Source organism: Schistocerca nitens, chromosome 3 (genome assembly GCF_023898315.1).
Source record: "Schistocerca nitens isolate TAMUIC-IGC-003100 chromosome 3, iqSchNite1.1, whole genome shotgun sequence".
Lineage (NCBI taxonomy): Eukaryota > Metazoa > Arthropoda > Insecta > Orthoptera > Acrididae > Schistocerca > Schistocerca nitens.
In genome coordinates, this window is record NC_064616.1 from 481,238,999 (window position 1) to 481,260,634 (window position 21,636).

The following is a 21,636-nucleotide window of genomic DNA, read 5'->3' on the forward strand; positions in this document are numbered from 1 at the left end:
AAACCTCCCCAGACATGAACATTATTGAGCATATCTACATCTACATCATACTCTTCAATCCACCTAATGGTGTGTGGTGGAGGGTAATTTCCGTACCACTATCTGATCTCTCCAACCCGGTTCCACTCGCGAATATTGCGTGGCAAGAATGATTGTCGTTAAGCCTCTGTATTGGCTCTAATTTCTCGAATTTTCTCCTCGTCGTCAATCCGCGAGATGTGTGTGTGTGTGGGGGGGGGGGGGAAGTAGTATGTTGTGTGACTCATCCTGAAAAGTGATGTCTCGAAATTTCAAAAGTAAATCTCTCCGTGATGCAAGACGCCTCTCTTGTAACGTCTGCCAGTGGAACTCGTTTAGCATCTCCGTAACGCTCTCTCCAGCTAAACGATCCCTTGACGAAACGCGCCGCTCTTCGTTGGATCTTCTCTATCTCCTCTATCAGTCCTACCTGATAGGGATCCCAGATAGATGAACAATGCTCAAGAATCGGGCGAACAAGCGCCTTATAAGCCACTTCTTTCGTGGATGAGTTACATTTCCTTAAAATTCGTCTGATGAATCTGAGTCTGGTGTCTGCTTTTCCCCCTATCTGTTTTATATGGTCATTCCACTTAAGGTCGCTCTGGATAGTTACGCCTAAATATTTTACGGCGGACGCCGTCTCACCCTGTTCGTCATCAATAGTGTAGCTATACAGTAGTGGATTTCTTTTCCTATGTATGCGCAATATGTTACGTTTATTTACGTTCAGTGTCAACTTCCAGAGTTTGCAGCATTCATCAATTCTCTGCAGGTTGTTCTGCGAATTCTTACTATCTTTTGGCGTTGCTACTTTGGTATAAACAACAGCATCACCTGCGAATAGCCTTAAAGAGCATCCGACGCTTTCTACTAGATCATTTATATATATATATTGGGAACAGCAACGGTCCTATCAGACTTCCCAGTGGTATTCCGGATATTACCTTTACATCTGTCAATTTTGTTCCCTTAAGAGCGACGTGTTGAGTTCTATCTGCAAGAAACTCTTGAATCCAGTCGCAGGTCTGCTCCGATGTTGCGTAAGCTGGCATTTTATTTTTCATTAAACGGCAATGCGGGACGGTGTCAAATGCCTTACTGAAGTCAAGGAACACGGCATCAACCTGAGCTCTGTTGTCCACTGCGCTGTGGATGTCATGGAGGAACAGAGCGAGCTGAGTTTCGCAGGATCTCTGTTTGCGGAATACATGTTGCTCTTTATAGAGGAGATGCTCATTTTCCAAGAACGTCATAATTGAAACTTCCTGGCAGATTAAAACTGTGTGCCCGACCGAGACTCGAACTCGGGACCTTTGCCTATCGCGGGCAAGTGCTCTACCATCTGAGCTACCGAAGCACGACTCACGCCCGGCCCTCACAGCTTTACTTCTGCCAGTAAAGCTGTGAGGGCCGGGCGTGAGTCGTGCTTCGGTAGCTCAGATGGTAGAGCACTTGCCCGCGAAAGGCAAAGGTCCCGAGTTCGAGTCTCGGTCGGGCACACAGTTTTAATCTGCCAGGTAGTTTCATATCAGCGCACACTCCGCTGCAGAGTGAAAATCTCATTCTGGGAACGTCATAATTCTTGAGCATAAAACATGTTCCTTAATTCTACAACAGATTGACGTCAACAATATAGGTCTATAAATTGTGTGGCTCTGTCTTACGGCCTTTCTCAAAAGCGGGAATGACGTGCACTTTTTTCCAGTCGTTAGGTACCTTTCGTTGCTCAAGCGATCTAAGATAAATTACTGCTAGAAGGGAAGCAAGTTCTTTCACATAATTTTTATAGAATCTTAGAGGTATCTCATTCGGTGCTGAAGCCTTTCCGCTACTATGCGACTGTAGCTGCTTTTCAATTCCGCGATCGGTTGTCTCAATATCCGCCATTTCGACGTTCGCACGACAATTGAAAGGAGGGACAGTGTTACGATCTTCCGCGTTGAAACAACTTCGGACGACCGAATTCCGTATTTCGGCCTTCTGTCTGTTATCTTCCGTTTCGGTGCAGGTGTGGTCGCTGAGAGAATGAGGAGATGATTTTGACCCACTTACTGATTTTACATGCGACCAAAACCTCTTAGGAATTTTACTCAGGTCGTTTGACAAAATCTTACTCTCAAAATCATTGAAAGCTTCTCTCATTGCTATTCTTGCCCTCATTTTTGCATCGTTCAGCTTTTGTTTGTCAGCTAGGTTTTTACTGCTATTGAATCTGAGATAAAGTGCTCTTTGTTTACGTAGCGCTTTCCTAACACGGCTATTAAACCATGGTGGATCTTTCCCATCCCTTAAAACCTTACTCGGAACGTGTTTGTCTAAAGCATAGTGCACGATGCCTATGAATTTTTTTATTTGTTCTCCACATCTTCGTCGTCATCACCCAATATTTGATGCTGACTGCTGAGATATTCTGAGATTTGCATCCTGTCACCCTTGCTGAGCAAATATATCTTTCTACCCTTCTTAACATTCTTTGTAGGACCCGTCGTCATAGATGCTGTCACAGCCTGGTACCTTCCTCTACGTTAACTGATTCGAAAGTTCATGTCTGTTTGTTGCCAGGAGGTCTAAGGCGTTACCCTCACGAGTTGGAACTCTAACTATCTGCTCAAAGAGTAATTTTCGGATAAGACATCCCGAACAATGCCACACGATTCCCTGTCTCTGGCACCAGTTTTGAAGGCATAACACTCCCAATCTATACCTGTCAAGTTTAAGTCATCCCCTGTTATAACGGAATGATCAGGAAAGTTACTAATGATGTTCTGCAAGTTCTGTCTGAAGCACCCTACAACAACAGAGCCTGACCCAGGTGGTCTGTAAAAGAATCCTATCACCATTTAAATCATTCTGGGATGCCTTGCAACGTACTGTTCAGAAGAGATCTCCACCCCCACCTACTCTTACAAATCCATGGACAGCCCTGCAGGATTCATGGCGTCAGTTCTCTCCAGCACTACTTCAGATATTAGTCGACTCTATGCTACGTCATGTAGCGCTACTTCTGCGTGCTCGCGGGGACCAGTTTCTTTGGCTCTTCAATGTATATAGGGTGGGCGAAATGAAACTGGTCCGGTAAATGTTTATATGACGACCTGCAGATGATCCTTGCTAATGAACAGGAGAACTGCCCATCACAGGAATTGCTGTAAACCGTTGGAGGCACCAAGTGGTTTCTATCACGTGTCTACGAATACATATCTCCGGCATGCTCTGTCCAAAAAACTCCGCTGTGTGATTATGTAAGAGTGAGTGAGAGGAACAGACTTATTAATGACTGGTTGAGTGCAGCATAATATGGTGATTGCGATCAAATAGTGCGTCCTGATTTTCCACTGTTATGCGAAGCTCACATGGTGAAAAACATGTGTGGAACCATTTTCGCATGCATTTGAGATTCTACCTCCAGAAAAATATTCAGTGCAAACCTTATTGACAAAATAAAGCAAAATGGGCTCTTTAGTGAACAAAAACTAAAACTATTGGAAAAGATTATGAACAACACAAAAGTTTAGTAAAGCCTCTAGCAAAGTCTACAATGCAAAACGTATTGAAAAAATAAACCAAAACTTGCTCTGTAGCGAATAAAACCGAAACTATTCGAAAATATTTCGAATATCAAAAGAAGTTAAACGGCTAAAGGAAAGCTTGGAACAAAACCACATGAAACCTCAATACCATTTATCTGTGCAAGTGAGAATTAAGAGATCGTCCTGCCGAAACATTGTCAGACAGGACCTGCATTTATATCCATACAAACTTACTGTTGTCCGTGAATTAAAGCGTCCAGACGAAGTTCCGCGTGTTGAGTTAATGTCGGTGGCTTCTGAGTGAAATGGAATCAGGCTTTTTGGTTACTCAGTTTTTCATTTCATCAGATGAGCCCTGGTTCAGCCTGTCAAGGTATGTCACTTACAGAACATGCTCTATTATGTATCAACACATCGCCATCAGTACTTCGAAGAGCCGTTGAATAAGCTCAAGGTTGGTGTTTGATAGGCAATGTCTTGTAATCCTATCGTAATGTGATTCTTTCTCCAAACTGTTAATGCTAACCAATGTGTCCAGAAGCTGTTTAATTCATCCGTGAATGACTATCGATATTTTCAGCAACACCACGCCGCCTTGACGACCTTGTCACGAGTGCATGAGTTGTTCTGTGAGGAGAGGACACTCAGCAGTGGCAGCGCATTCTCCTGATCACTTCGATGTGCTGATCACTTTCGGTAATTTTTACCTGTGGGGCAAACTCAAATACGAGTAATCGTCACAAACTAGAAGTGAAAACACTATTGCTGCTATCACTCAGGCTGATCTGCTACGCGTGTCTCACAGTCTGATAACTCGAGCACAGCGCTCCATCTTTTCTGATGTTCATTAACAAGGGTGCAACCCACGTCAGCCTTGTTGTAAGTATTTTACGGGCCAATTGTTTCTTGCCTACCCTGTACTAACAGGATCAAAATTATTGAATAGCTTTTCTAGATTAATAACAGATAAAATAACACTGAAGAAGTCAGCGACCTACAAATCTTAAATAATTCGAGTGAGGTGAAGAGTTTGGTGAGAAGATTGCGTATGAACCTCTTTGCACCAACTGCAGGCACTACGGACTTTGAACTTTGAAGTAGCACTCCCACTGAGCTCGATGCCTGTTTGCTGATGATAAGTCGGTTGGTGACTGTAGGGGGAGTCAAGATGACTTACGCTGAATCTGTATTTTTTGTGATGAATGGCAACTCTTTTTAATGTGAATGTATGTAACATAATGTGGATCAGTAAGAGAAAGATTCAAGTTATGTTCCAGTACAGTACTAAATCTGTGCTGGGAAGTAAAGCGCACATGTTATGGTTACTACGTAAATAATGCTTGGGTGACCAATTCTTGAGCGCTATTCGGGTGAATGGGATTCTAATAAGATCAGATTAAGGCATCGAAGGAATTCAGAGCAGTGCTGCTAGATTTGTTACCGGTCGGTTCGATCAGTACGAGATCTGACATTCTAAGTGAGCTTAGACGCGAGTTCTTCGGAAGAAAAAGAACGTCTTTTTACTGGAAGCTATTGAACAAGTTTAGTTAACCAGAATTAGTGGCAGATTGCAGAACGATCGGATTGCTTCCAACGTTCGTGTCATGCCAGTACTGCAAGGAAAACAAAGGGAGAAACATTTTCGTTCCCTTCATTTTCGGGTGTTACAGGTAATGAAATGACTAACAGTGGTGTAAAGTACCCCCGCCAGCATTTTTAGTGGCTTTCGGCATATCTATGTAGATACAGAACTCGACGTTGTACAACTGCTGGCCAAGAGCAGACACTTACCAAAAAGAACCTAATAAATAGTAACACTAGTGGGTATTTAATCCACTAGTAACTGTTGAAAATTAAGAAAAATAGTAGTCATTGTGACATGAGTAACTTGTACAGTAAATGTAAGGGCTCTGCGTCGTAACATTTCCGTGCTGCAACTTCCACAACGGCACTGCATTAGTCAGTCTGAAGACGGACCCAAGCGTGAGGTCTCAAGCAAGCAACACCCAGCGCTAAGCTCGCGGTAATCCGTCTAACTAAGCCAATAAACACGCCACTGCTTTAAAGCAGAAGAACAGCTCAGGGCTGAAAATGCATAATGCTTGTCACGTATACTTAAGCTTGGGTTTTAACACACGAGCTCTTATAAGTCTTAGAGTGAACGATTATTTAATGATATTTGCGTTAAGCATACCAGAAAAAACAATACATAGCTCGAAAGATAAGACTGTTAGTAAAAAGTGCCGGGTTTGCTGTTAAGTTGGCTCTGAGCACTATGGGACTTAACATCTATGGTCATCAGTCCCCTAGAAATTAGAACTACTTAAACCTAACTAACGTAAGGACATCACACAACACCCAGTTGCTGTTAAGTTATAAACTCGAATTACAGAAGTATTTCCTGAACTAATTTTCTATGTCGCATACATCTCAAGACACTGAATTTGTTGGTTAACTTACGCTACTGACCAAACAGATTTGCAGTTTATGTGGTATGTCATGAACTCCCGAAATATTTCTCTGTAAATGGCCGTCGCCATCAACAACTACCTACCTCTGATGTTATTCAAATGATATTCTTCTTCACACGACAATAAGCCGTCATACACTAAGGTCTATGGTAACTGCATAACTGTAAAGGATGTATGTGACTGTAATGTATTTCACATCACAGAGTAAGTGTAATCATTGTCATCATATCATCATGTCAACATTATTGTCATCAACAGCAGTTTGACGCCAACAACTCGATAAAGGCCTTCGTCAGACCTTTCCGTGAACTGCAGTCTCCGAATCTCCGTATCAGTGTTTTTGCTGCATATTTGCTAAATTCATCCACCATCTTCCTAATAGGTCAACTTTCGGTCTTCTCTTATCTCTTGGACTCCCGCAAATACCTCTTTCACCATCTATCATACATTCGCAGGGCTACATTGACCGCTTCGCTGCATACCACTTCCATTACAGCCGTAATTACGTCTTTCACTCCAGTAGTTCCCTACCCATCTTCTCTTCTTTCTATTACTTAACAAAACGCCTGTCTCCATTGCTCTCTGAGCATTTAAAGTCCGTGCCTTACTGCTGCAAGACGAATTTCGTAATATGTCTTGTTGTAAGCTTTCCTTTTCAAGCAATTCGGAAACTTTGATATAAAACCCTTTTTTACTTTAGCATTCCAAGCCGTTTCTGCTTTCCTGTTCATTTATTTTGCTATCCATCAAGTGGTTGTCCTCAACTGCCCTAAATACAAGACCTCTTGAGCTGCTTCGCTCACTTCGTTGTGTTAATTACGCATTAGATATTTAGCGATTATATTCATTTAGTTTATTTATTCATTCATATGTTTCACTTGGAAAGATTACGATCCTTAGGCCCTCTCCTGTATCTAACAAGACATCCTTAATAAGTCAAAATTGCAATTTGTTAAGTATAATAGTAATAATAAGAATAAGGATAAGAATAATTGAGTTAAGTATACTGCTTAAAATATGGAATTTAATAAATGTCAATCCTATTACTATTAAGCACTTTCCTTATCAGGCTCAGGTCGAAAGTGAGAAGTACAGACGGAATTACTGTGGAGAAGAGGCTGACTGGCCAGGGGAAGAGTGAGAAATAAAACGGTAAGATTATAAGATAATATGGAAGGAAGAAAACGGAAACATGAAGGGATGAGTCAGGCATAAATACACTACCTGTAATAAAGCAGTAGGATACCTGTAACTAATTAGGAACTGACCACGAGATGTCACGAAAAGCAGATCCGCCAGATGGGTAGGAAAGCAGTAACAGCTGAATGAGGTCAGTCAGAAAGCTCTGTGACTCCGAACGTGGAATAACCACCTGAGCAACAAATCCATCAGGGATATTTCAAACTCTGTAAAGCTCGCAAAGTTGAGTGTTGGTGATATGATTGTACAGTGGAAACGTGAAGAAACAACCACAGATAATCCAGGAACAGGCAGACGTCATGTACTACACGAGTGGAATTCGTGCTGAGTGTTCCAGGCATAATATAATTATGTGTATAGATAGTTCATCTATAGGTTCTGATTAGTGGTTATGCCAGTACCATAAAAAAATGTTTCTGGAAAAAGGAAAAGTGACAAGGTTATTCAATGTATGTGTCTGCATAGTGGGCAGATTTCTGTAAATGTGTGATCCACTGAGTAGAAAAGGTTGCATTAACGAGTAAAGAAAAATTTTTGTGTTTTGAGTCAAAGTAGTTGTGCATGACGTCTCGGGGGCGCCCGAAGTTATTCACGGCGTTGTTGAGTTGTTTTGTGTTACCACAAACTGTGAACGGTGTTGATAATGATGTGTTAATGGCATAAGAGATTTTCTACGATGTTTTGGAAACGTATCAGGTCATATAACTTCATGTTGACTAAAACTCTGGCTCGCGCAAATCGTGAAAGACAGAGGTCAGTTAGACGGTCTGAGATGGCGGACGGACGTAGATCTTAGCATATAGGGCAAACCGCTGACCATAATAGGATAGAAAATGACGTACAACAAAAATTTATCGAATGCGAGTCACGAAACCGAACGAAATGACAATGCAGAGGGAACAGTGGCAGTTTCGCTATTGGTATCTCAAGTTGAGAACGCACAAAACCGAAGAGATGACAATCTAGTGGCTCAAAAGCAGAATCAGAGGACGGGCAACTTCGGTACGTTGAACCAACTGTTGTAATTCTGAATCAAACAGGACAGTTTCCTACGGAAAGAATGCGTGTGGGTGCGTCAGCACTAGGCACAGACGTCGGCGAAACGTCACATGAAAGACGCAAACAGCAAAATTAAATGACATGGTCATAAATGACCATGACGAAGAGTCTGATAGTGTATTCACAATGGTGAGGTAACTCACTGTTGTTGTTATGCAAACAAGTGAAATGATGAGAGCAGGGTTAGCAGACTTAAAAACAGAAACAAATGCAGGGTTAGCGGCCACAAATGCTGCCATAAATGGTCTCAAATTTTGAAACCAATGCTGGGTTCGAAAAAGTCCGCAAAGATCAGCAAAAGATGCGAACGGAAGTTAACGAACAGTTTATTGAAATCCGGAAAGAGGCGAGAGACACGCGCAAAGTAATTCAGTAGCTTATGGCAGATCAGAAAAAAATGCTTACTGACATTGACAAGGTGCAGGATACAGTGTCTATTATCAACCAAAGAGTTGATAATTCAGAACGTAAGGCGTCTGGTAAGGCACAACAAAATCGTGGAAGAACTCAATGTAGGAAATCGTGTCAAGCGAGCCGCATTAAAAAGATTCGATACATGCATTGTAAACATCGTCTCGAAAAATAAGCAGCAGTATGAACAGTTTCGTACAGAACTGATGCAGTGTATTGAGAACCATAAAGAAAGCCGTAATGAGGCGATGGAATCGGTAGTATCATCTGACGTAGTGGTGGAAAAAAGTCCAGAGGTAACCGAGTCCGTTATGCAATCTTAAGTGTCAGTTGCGGAAACACAAAAAAGGCACGAGATTCCACTTGTATGCCCACAAGATGTTGCGTCAGTATTTTCCAATCTGAAACAGAAGCAAATGGTAGAAGTACAGTTGAGACAGGTGAGGGAAGCAGGTAATGTGCGTTCACAGCATACAATGGTACGAGAAGCGGTAACTGCATGCATACCAACAGAGCGGCGACCGACCCTCCGAATGTACGCGAATGATGCGATAACAGAGCAGTCTACTGCACCAACCCAACCAATTCTCAATTAACGAGTTATAGTACAACAGGATATATACCGCAGGTCAATATGAAGCAAGTACAAAGGCAAAATATTGAACCAGGAATGGGAAATTTAAACGTATCTTTGAATCCGATACACGAGGAACCATAAGGTTCAGATAGTTGCACACCACTGCGTTGATGTGATGCTAGATGGGACTGAAATATATCATCTCAGGGTGCAAATGTGGTAGTACGAATAAAAGAAAACATGACGCAATTGAAGGGAAAGGAGAATGTCTCGAAAACACGAATGCCATATGATGCGATAGAAAAATTTGACAATGATCATTTTTTGACAGACATAAAAATCCAACATTACAGGCAACCCCCCCCCCCCCCCCGTACGTTTATTCACCAATTCCAAATCGGTTACCAGAACATTGGCCACCTAGACATAAGCTTTATTTCATTTGCGGTCGTATGGAAGGCACAATAGCGGAAATGATACAAAGAGTCGCTGCAAACTGTCAGTTGTATGAACAATTCAAGTCTGCATTCTTGGAGCGATACTGGTCCTCGGGAAACCCAAAATGGGATAAAATATGAATAGCTACAGAATATGTCATTTGAAAATTCGGGAGAAAAGAACCTAATTAGATTTTTTGAAGAAATGACGAAAAAGAATTAGTGTTTAAACAATCCATACAGTGATGGGGAATATATGCGCACAATGAAGTTACTCTTGCGTTATCAGCAATCGTTGGTTGACAGACCTGAAGATAATATACAGGCATTTAAAGGGACGTTAAGAAAACTTGACTTCATCTTCAGTGAAGGTGACGCGAAGAAACAACGTGCAGTGAGAGAAACCGATGGTAGGGGAATAATTGCAACCGACTTGCCTTAAATACTGCTTACAATGGCAATAATACCGCTGGGAAAGGTAATCGTTTTGAGAAGAGTAGTAATCGCCCTTGGGAGAATAATACACTACTGGCCAATAAAATTGCTACATCAAGAAGAAATGCAGTTGATAAACGGGCATTCATTGGACATAAATATTATACTGGTACTGACATGTGATTACATTTTCACGCAGTTTGGGTGCATAGACCCTGAGAAATCAGTACCCACAACAACCACCTCTGGCCGTAATAGCGCCATTGATACGCCTGGGCATTGAGTCAAACAGAGCTTGGATGGCGTGTACAGGTACAGCTGCCCATGCAGCTTCAACACGATACCACAGTTCATCAAGAGTAGTGACTGGTGTATTGTGACGAGTCAGTTGCTCGGCCACCATTGACTAGACGTTTTCAGTTGGTGAGAGATCTGGAGCATATGCTGGCCGGGGCAACGGTCGAACATTTTCTGTAACGAGAAAGGCCCGTACAGGACCTGAAACATGCGGTCGTCATTATCCTGCTGAGATGTAGGGTTTCGCAGGGATCGAATGAAGGGTAGAGCCACGGGTCGTAACACATCTGAAATGTAACGTCCACTGTTCAAAGTTCCGTCAGTGCGAACAAGAGGTGACCGAAAAGTGTAACCAATGGCACCCCATACCATCACGCCGGGTGATAAGCCAGTATAGCGACGACGAATACACGCTTCCAATGTGCGTACACCGCGATGTCGCCAAACACGGATGCGACCATCACGATGCTGTAAACAGAACCTGTATTCATCCGAAAAAATAACGTTTTGCCATTCGTTGACCCATGCTCGTCGTTGAGTACACCATCGCAGGCGCTTCTCTCTGTGATGCAGCGTCAAGGGAAACCGCAGCCATGGTCTCCGAGCTGATAGTCCATGCTGCTGCAAACGTCGTCGAACTGTTCGTGCAGATGGTTGTTGTCTTGCAAACGTCCCCATCTGTTGACTCAGGGATCGAGACGTGGCTGCACGATCCGTTACAGCCATGCGGATAAGATGCCTGTCATCTCGACTGCTAGTGATACGAGGACGATGGGATCCAGCACGGCCTTCTGTATTACCCTCCTGCACCCACCGATTCCATTTTATGCTAACAGTCATTAGATCTCGACCAACGCGAGCAGCAATGCCACGATACGATAAACCGCAATCGCGATAGGCTACAATCCGACCTTTATCAAAGTCGGAAGCGTGATGATACGCATTTCTCCTCCTTACACGAGGCATCACAACAACGTTTCACCAAGCAACGCCGGTCAAGTGCTCTTTGTGTATGAGAAATCGGTTGGAAACTTTCCTCATGTCAGCACGTTGTAGGTGTCGCCACCGGCGTCAACCTTGTGTGAATGCTCTGAAAAGCCAATCATTTGCATATCACAGCATCTTCTTCCTGTCGGTTAAATTTTGCGTCTGTAGCACGTCATCTTCGTGGTGTAGCAATTTTAATGGCCAGTAGTGTAGCTATGGTTTTGGCAACACACAAACAATAATTATGGCTTTCGTGAGCCGCGGAATTACGATAATGGCTTTGGTTCCAGAAATTATGGTGGTAACTATAAATCGCGATATGCTCATCATGCAAACGAAGCAGGAATGTTTAGAGGTTTTCCGCCACAAAACCCGAATTATTCGGGTGGAACTAGAATGTCTAGAATGCAGGATAGTTGGGAGAATCAGACTTCAGCAGGACAACACATGCGAGGTGACGCGGTACAGGAAGTCGAGATGAGGCCACGAAACCCTGGTAAAACACAGAGTTGACGAGATGAACGGTACGAAGACCAGTCACAGGAGATTCAATCGCCATATGTAGTTTGTATTATAATTAAATGCGTAAATAGACTTAGCTTTGATCAACAAGATTATGAAGTTGGTTTCGGGGGTTATCAGATACAAATACCAGCATGTTGGGAGACAATTGACTGGGAATCGTCCGATGATGAGGAACAACAGTTGTCAATGTATGCAGCTGTACAAAAACTGATGATGACCAAATTGTGGGCCGGCCGTTGTGGCCGAGTGGCTCTAGGCGCTTTAGTCTGGAACCGCGAGACCGCTACAGTCGCAGGTTCGAATCCTGCCTCAGTCAACAGACGAGGTCGGCCTGTATGCTTTTGTGCTTTACGTGTACGTTCACGTTTCCACTTCACTATCACATCGGAAACAGTGGACCTAGGGGTGTTTAGGAGTGTGGAAATCTCGTGTGCAGACGTATGACACAAGTGACACCCAATCACCTGACCACGTTCGAGGTCCGTGAGTTCCGCGGAGCCGGCCGGTGTGGCCGAGCAAATCTAGACGTTTCAGCATGGAACCGCGTGACCACTACGGTCGCAGGTTCGAATGCTGCCTCAGGCACGGATGTGTGTGATGTCCTTAGGTTAGTTAGGTTTAAGTAGCTCTAAGTTCTAGGGGACTGATGACCTCAGATGTTAAGTTCCATAGTGCTCAGAGTCATTTGAACCATTTGAACCAAGTTGTAAAGGAAGTAGTTAATTTATACGATACCGATAGAGAAATGGTTTGCTAAGAGGATAATGCACCATTGGCAACACTAGTACTGATACACAAGTCAGAGGATGTTTGTAGGACAGGGACTTGCCCGGAAAATAATAAAATTTCCACTAGCACCTAGGTTACAACATCAACATCTAGTAAAACTGGCACTGAGCAATTTGAAGGCTGCGGCGTTAAATAGAAAGAACCGGGCGGACAAAACGACAACCTCACGAGTATTTTCATTTGGACAAAAACTACTTGTGAAATCCCACTATCTCTCTAGCAAGAGAAAACATCAAGACATAAATTCTTTTGGTATATAAAGGGCCTATGGAAGTAAGTAACGTGGTTCATGATAATGCACTCGAATTGATTAACCCAAAAACAGGAAAATCATTGGGCTTTCACCATTTGAGTCACTTGGAAGTGTATAGATGGTAAAACAGTAAATATTAACTCCACAAGAAAAATTAGATTTATCAAATATCCAGATTCCAATGAGAGCAAGAGTATAGAAGTAAAAGACTACGGAAGCCAAGAAAATGCATACGAATAAAAATTTCTTATGTCATTAAAATAAATTGGTTAACCTTCTTAGCATATCAAAAGGATAGTTATGAAGGAAGACAATAAAGCAACAATTAAAGTAACAATTCTGCAGAAGAAATGTGTTATAGGGAAGGAATAGACTAAAAAGGGAAAGATAGAAATTAGCATGCAGATAGTTTGACGAAATAGTAGTAGATTCTCTGTTAAAATGTAATGTAAAATAGAAAGAAGTTTTTTTTTTTCGGACGAAGCGAAGCCAAGAAATTATGTATGTAAAGAATTATGTAAGAAAGAAATATTAATTTGTGGATTGATCGTTCACGGATGGTGAACACTTAGTTGAGGAGATATTTTTGGAAAAAATGAGAAGCATTTGGAGTTTGTGGAAGTTGCCCCAAGTTGATATTAAATGTAGATGTGAGGAAAAGATTGTTAGGAGATAAGAATTAAGAGACAGAATTGAATTAATAAGGAAAGCCAGAAAAATGTTATTTCTTGGAAGGATGTAGACAGAGGAATGTGAGTTTAACACACAGATGGTTTCAGTAAGGAAGGAGAAAGTAACATAAAACATTACTGTTTAGAAGAAGGAGATAGAGATAACTACAACTAATGAAAGTACAAGCTCTAGAACAATGGAACTGGACAGTGGAGAAAGTGTTAAAAAGGAAACAAGAAATACAGATATTTTGTATTTTGAAGTTCTGTTACAGCTTATGCCGAAAAGAAGAGATTCCAGAGGAAAAGACACTGGAGTCTGAATTGAGGTGCGATGTTTTTATGATAATATGATGTACCTGTAGTTACAAGAAAAGAAAACAACACACTAATACACTAACCTTCATTAACATCAATTTTCCTCTTAGTATCCATCGTGATGAAGATAAAGAAATCATTACCTTTATACTAATTGTAAAAAAAGGGGAAAAGAAAATGTACGTACAGTATGGAAGAAAAGATGTTAATCTGTTAAAATAGATGTAAAGTTATGAAGAGTACAATAAGGAGAATCTTATATATAGTTCAAATACGGAATTTTTGTAAAGTCTCTTAGCAGTTTAGTGTTTGTAAAGCTTGTAATGTATCTTAAGGGAGAAAGGGTTGCGATAAGATAGGTGGTAATGGTATGAAATTTAGAGAAATTTGGAGATGGAAGATGGACAAAACAGTGCACAATGTTGTATTACATACGATGTCATCAAGAACGATGCATCATCGTTGCGGTCAGATCGACAGCAGAACTGAGTAAAGCGGTTAAGTTCAAATGTTCAAATGTGTGTGAAATCTTATGGGACTTAACTGCTAAGGTCATCAGTCCCTAAGCTCAGCTTACACACTACTTAACTGCAATTATCCTAAGGACAAACACACACACAAATGCCCGAGTGAGGACTCGAACCTCCGCCTGGACCAGCCGCACAGTCCATGACTGCAGCGCCTTAGACCGCTCGGCTTATCCCGCGCGGCAGTAAAGCGGTTAGGCATGAGAAGAATGAACAGTGAGTGTGGGTGCCTGGTACTTCAGCTTTCGAGATGACGGAAGGAAATGCCTTGGTGGGAGCAACAGTCCAAGGGTATGGGGATCTACGACGAATCCTGGATAAAGTCAGCATGTGCCATGGCGCGATTTTTATTCATGTGAAAGTCACATGAGATCTTCATAACAACTGTTTTGTTAAAGTGGTAGATACTTAGCACTTCTGTCGCAAACTGTTTAGAGCTGCATAAGGAGATATGATGGATGTCCACCAAACCGGAATGGAGGTGGACGTGTTACCTCCAGGACGAACGAATGTTTTAATTCACCAGAAGAAGAACAGGCGTATTTCTGTAATCCAAGATACAGAATGGCTGAAACTATCGTTATACCATATGGAATCCGACAACTGCGGAACATTCCCTGAACACTCGTGGGAGTAAGCAAGAGAACGATGGAAGGCTGTCCAATTTACCATGATGAACAACCTGATACAATAAAGGATACACAACGATTTGAAAGAAAATACCATAAGAATGTAGTATACAATAGCGAGGTTAAGCAGGTCTTAAATTCCAATTCCCAGTCCAGAGAAGAACGAAGACACAAGTGAGAAGATAACAAGATGCAGCAAGAATAGAAGATTCTGCACAGGAAAGTAGGAAGAAAGAAGACGTGGACCAGAAGAAATCAAGAAACCTTTCTAAATCCGTTCCTATACAAGACCTTTATTGCATCCACCTACCAACAAAAAAATGCGTTTTTAAATATAAGTGTATTCCTATTTTATGGTGGCAAAAATTATTAAAAGAGTAGATTTATCGTTGTGTTGTGTGTGGTTGTTGACAGGTCCACTAGAGGCTGTCTTAGAGCCTCATCACAAACTAATTCACTTGTGTAGAATAGTGAAATGATGCACCATGGTAGTTATTTTAACTAATGGTGGCTGACTGTCAGTACTGATCTGGGTGTGGTCGCACCGTCTTACTTGGCTGGTTCTGCACGGCACCCTAGGGTCAGTTGTGCTACGCCTGCCGATGTTCGACCTTTATTGTGCGGCCACGTCCAGATATACTTACGTTTATCGGCATCTGTAGCTGATTTTGTAATTCTGTGGCCGTACTGGGGAAACTTTGTTGCAGCCTCTCTGACATTGTATCTGCGCAGAGTAGTTATGAGCTTGGCCAGCTCTAAGTCTTTTTTAAAATAGAGTAAGTGCCGCCCTTGACGTCTGTGATGCATTAACGTGTACATACATAAAAAATAGTTTTGAATCACTCCGGTTCCCAGAACTCTTAAAGATAGACGTTGACTGCGGATATTGTATCACAGACACAGTCCCTTTGAATGTACAGAGATGTCACTAAACCTGCCCAAAGATGTAAACAACCATAAATAAACAACCATGCATGAGCAACGCCTATTAGCCGGAGAGCGTCCGACAGCTGATCAGTTCCAGTCCTTCCACAAGGAAGGAGGTACAAGACTCGTGTTGTCTATAGTTCAAGAACGCCTAGACGGTCAGTACGGCGATTCGATCGTGTCCGCATTGTTACTTTGTGCCAGGAAGGGCTCTCAACAGCGGTAGTGTCCAGGCGTCTCGGAGTGAACCAAAGCGATGTTGTTCGGACAAGGAGGAGATACAGAGAGACAGGAACTGTCTATGACGTGACTCACTCAGGTCGCCCAAGGGCTACTACTGGAGTGGATGACCACTACCTACGGATTATGACTCAGAGTAACCCTGACAGCAACGCCACCATGTTGAATAAATCATTTCGTGCACACACAGGACGTCGTGTTGCGACTCAAACTGTGCGCAATAGGCTGTATGATGCGGAACTTCACCCCCGACGTCCGTGGACAGATCCATCTTTGCAACGACGACACCATGCAGCGCGGTACAGATAAGCCCAACAATATGCCGAATGGACCGTTCAGTATTGGCATCACGTTCTCTTTACCGATGAGTGTCGCATATGCCTTCAACCAGACAATCGTATGAGGCGTGTTTAGAGGCAACCAGGTCAGGCTGATCGCCTTAGCTTGTTCTCAAGACATGAACCCCATCGAAAATGCCTGGAACGCTACGGTCGCAGGTTCGAATCCTTCCTCGGGCATGTATGTGTGTGATGTCGTTATGTTAGTTAGGTTTAAGTAGTTCTAAGTTCTAGGGGACTGCTGAGCTCAGCAGTTAAGTACCATAGTGCTCAGAGCCATTTGAACCATTTGAACATGCCTGGGTGGATTGAAAAGGTTTATTTATTTATTTATTTATTTTTATAGACACACGACCCATCAACCACTCTGATGGATCTACGCCGAATTGCCCTTGAGGAGTGGGACAATCTGGACCAAAAATACCTTGATGAACTTGTGGATAGTATGCAACGACGAATACAGGCATGCATCAATGCAAGAGGACGTGCTACTGGGTACTAGAGGTACGGGTGTGTACAACAATCTGGACCACCACCTCTGAAGGTCTCGCTATATGGTGGTACAACATGCTACGTGTGGTTTTCATGAACAATAAAAAGGGCGGAAATGATTTTTATGTTGATCTCTATTCCAATTTTCAGTACAGGTTCCGGAACTCTCGGAACCGAGGTGAGACTAAACTTTTTTTTGATGTGTTTAGTATTGACAGGTTGTTGGGTTCAAAACTGATTGAATAATATTTATCTGTTTATTGTATTTTTAGGCCTTATATTTATGTTAAAGGAATTTTAAGTTTCGTTGTTGTTGTCTGCTTGATTGGCGCCAGATATTTAGTCTTTGCTAAGTCACTTTCTGGTCGAAAGTAGTAATGGAGGTGATAGTTTCAGGGGTCCTGTCAAAGCGTGTTGCAGCTGCGGCCGGGGTCAAGTCTCACCAGTAGGTCCTGCGGGTTGCCTCCCTAAGATGCGACCGAAATTCAGAATTTCGCCAACAGAACAATGAGGGCGCCTTCCATCGTCTCATCATCCAGCGGGTGCCGGCCATCCTGGAGAGCTTTAGCTTTTTGTTCTTTGAACTGTTTAAGGAAGTAAAAAGATTTCATTCCATTCAGCCTCGACAACTAACCCCCAGTCATCCACTTCCATCAAATTGGGTTCACAGGGCACGTATTGATTTTGCTGTTTTCCGGAATTTATTTTGCTAAGGTATCACACTGTGACATTTGTTTAATGGGGTGCTTTGTTTAAATATCACCTGCGCTAGAGTTCAGTCATATGGTCACATACATCTCAGAATGGATGTGTCGATGTTTCGGGAAAATGAGAGTTTTGGGATGTGGCTGTGTTTACAGTAAATATCATGTCATTATTTGAAGATAATTCAGCAACATACTGTAATGTCACTGTGTCTAATACCATAAATTATACATTCTACCGCAGAATATGCCTCGCATCCTTTTATTATTGTAATTCTGTTGCATTCTCTAATTTCGAAGAGTCCTAACACCCCTCCCCCCCCCCCCCCCAATCTCTCTCTCTCTCTCTCTCTCTCTCTAGAGTGAGCTATGTCTATATACACCTTTTTAATGAAAGGTTGGGGAGATATAATAATACTACTACTACTATTATTATTATTATTATTATTATTATTTGCTTACACTATCACAATTTTATAATCATTCTGAAACATTAAATTCCTTTCATTGTTCGATAACAATATACATTGCTGTAAATAGCATAATTTAGCAAATCTCACATGTGGCGTTCACACCGCATCTGTTCCAGTACTTTCACAGTAGACTCTCCAGTCAACGTGTTATCGACATGCATTTTCGATCGGAGTGCAGGAAGGGAGGGGCACCATTTGCTCACAATATTATGCGCATGATATTCTGGCATCAAGTTTCAACCCTCATCATTTTCTCCAACCCCTTCACATAGATACGTGACTGATGGAATAACTGCACATACAACATTTAACAGAGTCTCGAATGGCACACTGGCGGAGCCCATTCTGTGATTGTGGTGGTTTTTTACTAACCATTCTGGGGAGGTTCCATATAACACATAGTAAGGCGTTGTCCACTGTAGAATGAGATTACCAGACACAACCATACTACTCTGAGTACTTCAGATGTAATAAATCGTCTATGATGTGGAATACTTGGCAGTCAAAGAAGAATTCATACACACTTCTCGAAACACAGCAATGAACAATCTCATACAATATCAAACTCTCTTCCCATTTATGGGAAATGTATACCTTGAGTGGGATCTCCACCTCCTGCACACTAAACTGTGGACTGACTACCTACTTCCAAATGCGGTCGAAATATTTCTCCTCTTATTTTGGCTGACCTCTGCAGCTGTTGGTGCTTAGAATGGCGATGCTCAGGCAGTTGAACATATATTAAGAAGAAGGAGGGGAGGGGAAATTGATTCCTATTGGTCCCGGGAGGCGAGACCTTGTTATCTGTTCCGCAACTCTCACTGTGATGCAAACCCCGCCATGTGTCCAGGGTGACCTTGATTATTGTATAGCCACTGTTGTTTGGTGACCATTCGCAATAGCCCAAGAGGTGGCGGCGGCGGCAGAGGCTCATCATAGTGTTACCATTCAATTACCCAAGATGAGGGGGGGGTGGGTGGGGCGGTTCCCAAAAGTCTTACAAGCGGCATCTTAAATAGTGTCTCCTTAAATCCAGAACTGGCGCTGCATGTCAACGATGAGTGTCCCTTTGAATCTCTGTGATCTAGATAAGCGCCTTTTTAAATTACTTCTCTTTAAATTAATTCCCTTTAAATCGTGTCTCTTTAAATCTAGCACACGTCCTGCTACATTACTTACATGCTCCAGGGATGATCTAACGATATGGTTAACGACGATTGTACCGAGCATAGGGCCGTCCAGGTTGTATCGTGGATCAGTGGAAACGTGTCACTTGATGGGATGAATCACGTTCCCTTTTCACCAAGTGATAGTGTTGTCCGGATACGCCATTACCCAGGAGAATGGCTGCATGAAAAACGCACCACACCACAGACACAGGCCAGTATGTGCTGTATTGTGCTATGAGGGACATTCACCTGGGCTTCCGTGATAGCTTAGGTTACAATCGATGGCACCATGGTAATAGCTACGGACTACAAGAACACTATTGCCACGACATATTCCAGCACGATAACTGGGCACCACAACGCCAGAATCGTGCTTATGTGCTTCGAAGAGCATGACTGTGCACAAGGTGATTACTTGAGCACCCAATTCGCCGTATGTGAATTCGATGGAACACATCTGTGTTGCCGTTGGGTGTCAGCAAGGCTCTTACAAACCACGGACCCGTAACTTACGGGCATAGACATCTGTTGCCACACACCTCCAAAAATATAGCAAAAGTTTGTCGAAACTATAGCATGCAGAATCAATGCTGTACTGTGTTTCAAGGGTGGACGCTATTAACCGTGTGGTCATAACGCCTTGGTTTAGTGATGTACAGTTCAGAGCTGTGTAGCACTAAGGGTCAAGATAATACCACATGAAAGAGTGAACTAAGTCCACACCTATGTGTTTCAACTGCAAATAATATTGTCTGAATGTGCTACAAGGTTTGAGAAGGCGGTTGCTACAAGGTAACAGCAGTGTGTAGCGTGCGGAGTGCACATGACGAGACGCGGCTCGCACGAGAGGCGGGCCCCGCTTGCGTCATTCCCCGTTGCATCATTTATTGCGGCTCCAGCGCGCGCATCGATTGGCAGCGCGCCGCACACATTCCAGCATCTCTCTTTATCCAGCACGCCATTTCCGGCTTTTCTCCTCATGGCTCCCGCGAAACAAATATCAGGGGAACATACGAGTCTCGTTACTAGGTGCTCACATCGCCTTGTCTAATTTATACACCATTGCGTTGTAATAAATAGCCATTTACGGATAGGTGGGTGTGTACAAGGTTCAACTGAAAAGAAACGAGTCTGCTCGAATTCCTAAGGAACTATCCGTAGATTTAGAGAAAGCATTCGACAGTGTTGACTCGAATACACTCTTTGACATTTTGCAAGTATCAGGGATGAAATGTTTGGCGCGAATAGTTGCTATGTACAACTTGTACGGCAATCAGGCCAGGTATGGTTCAAAAGAGGGGCTGGCATGGGATGAGAATCATACCCTCCCCCCTCTCCCCTTCCTCCTCTCCAAAGCAAATCAATCAACAAATTATTGTAATTGTACTGTGGTAAAATATTTTTATTTCGTTTCAGACCAACACCGGACCATGCCAGGATTATATATTCCTCTTTCCCTTCATCATTCTTCAAAACCCTTTCCTGTTCTCAGAATGAGTTCTTTTTCTCCTGTTGCTTTGTAACTGTTTTATCTTCCTAAAAACCTTTGGATTTCTTAACTTCTGATCTGAATTTTTCTCTAATTAGTCCTTCGCTGCGTTGCATTCTCATCTACATTTCTTCCTATTTTTCAAGAATATGTTGATCTCCAGTGTTAATCTGTCTTCGTTTTCTCTAGATGTCCCAAGAGTGTAACACGTCTTTTCCAGGTCTCACCTGTCATTTTATGACGAAAGGAGTATATTTTCTTATTTGGTCTCAAAAGTTAGTTCCTATTTTTGCTCTCGATTACACCTAATATCTTTCGCAAATGCTTCTTTCTCTCTTTATTAATAATGTTAGGCCATTTTGCATCTAGATAAAAGTAATTTACAACTGTATTATAATGCCTAAATTTCACATCCTTAGAAAACCATATTTTACTGCCCAGATTTCTCGCTTTCGAGTATGCTCTTTTAATTTTTACAGTTAAAATTGTAACTGCTTCTTCTCCACTTTTTATGTTTATATTTTTACCCAGATATTTAAAGTTATTTATTTCTTTATGTTCCAGTTTTCTTAAAATCTTATCCATCTGTGGCACGTTAAATGTGAGAGTGACAGTTGAGGGGGGAGGGGGGGGGGGAATAGAGGGGGAGGGGCACTAAGGGACTGTG